Consider the following 1,333-nt stretch of genomic DNA (forward strand, 5'->3'; position numbering starts at 1 on the left):
CAACGGAGTAGCAGCGGCAGCGATGAAGGTGGGGCTGGGAGGTGCAGTAGCCTAAACGGCAGGTGCGGCGGCGGCGGGAATAGCAACGCAGCAGCAGCGGCAGCGACGGCGAAGGGGCTGGGAGGTGCAGTAGCCTAAACGGCAGGCGCGGCAGCGGTGGGAAATAGCAACAGCAGCAGGCGCGGCGGCGGCGGGAATTAGCAACGGAGTAGCAGCGGCAGCGACGAAGGTGGGGCTGGGAGGTGCAGTAGCCTAAACAGCAGGCGCAGCGGCGGCGGGAAATAGCAACGCAGCAGCAGCGGCAGCGACGGTGTTGGGGCTGGGAGGTGCTGTAGCCTAAACGGCAGGCACGGCAGCGGCGGGAAATAGCAACAGCAGCAGGCGCGGCGGCGGCGGGAATTAGCAACGGAGTAGCAGCGGCAGCGACGAAGGTGGGGCTGGGAGGTGCAATTGTCTGAACAACAGGCGCGGTGGCGGCGGGAAATAGCAACAGCAGCAGGCGCGGCGGCGGTGGGAATTAGCAACGGAGTAGCAGCGGCAGCAACGGCGGTGGGGCTGGGAGGTGCATTAGTGAGGGCCTTTATTTTACAAAAAATGGGCCACATCCAATTGGCCATCCAATCTTTTCTCTCTTCACTCTCTTCCAAGTGATGTAGCCACAGAGAACATACAATCACTATTTTGGTATTGCTGTGGCTGCCAGTTCAACTCTGGCATGGAAGTCATTTTCCTTACTCTGACTATATACCTACTACTATTATACTAAAGGGTAGTACCAGTGCTACTATATACATACAAGTAGTTGTAGTAGCAGCACATACAATAAATCGCAAGTGTGATGCCATTTCGTGAAACAAAATTTTCAAAATTCTCGCCAGTCCAGAAATGCAAGTCCAGCAGGCGCGGCGGCGGTGGGAATTAGCAACGGAGTAGCAGCGGCAGCGACGGCGGTGGGGCTGGGAGGGCCATTAGTCTCAACAGCAGGCACGGCGGCGGGGGGAAATAGCAACAGCAGCAGGCGTGGCGGCGGCAGGAATTAGCAACGGAGTAGCAGCGGCAGTGATGAAGGTGGGGCTGGGAGGTGCAGTAGCCTAAACGGCAGGCGTGACGGCGGCGGGAAATAGCAACGCAGCAGCAGCGGCAGTGATGGCAGTGGGGCTGGGAGGTGCAGTAGCCTAAACGGCAGGCACGGCGGCGGCGGGAAATAGCAACAGCAGCAGGCGCGGTGGCAGCGGGAATTAGCAACGGAGTAGCAGCGGCAGCGACGAAGGTGGGGCTGGGAGGTGCAATTGTCTGAACAACAGGCGCGGTGGCGGCGGGAAATAGCAACAGC

The sequence above is a fragment of the Volvox carteri genome (assembly GCF_000143455.1).
Source record: "Volvox carteri f. nagariensis unplaced genomic scaffold VOLCAscaffold_267, whole genome shotgun sequence".
Lineage (NCBI taxonomy): Eukaryota > Viridiplantae > Chlorophyta > Chlorophyceae > Chlamydomonadales > Volvocaceae > Volvox > Volvox carteri.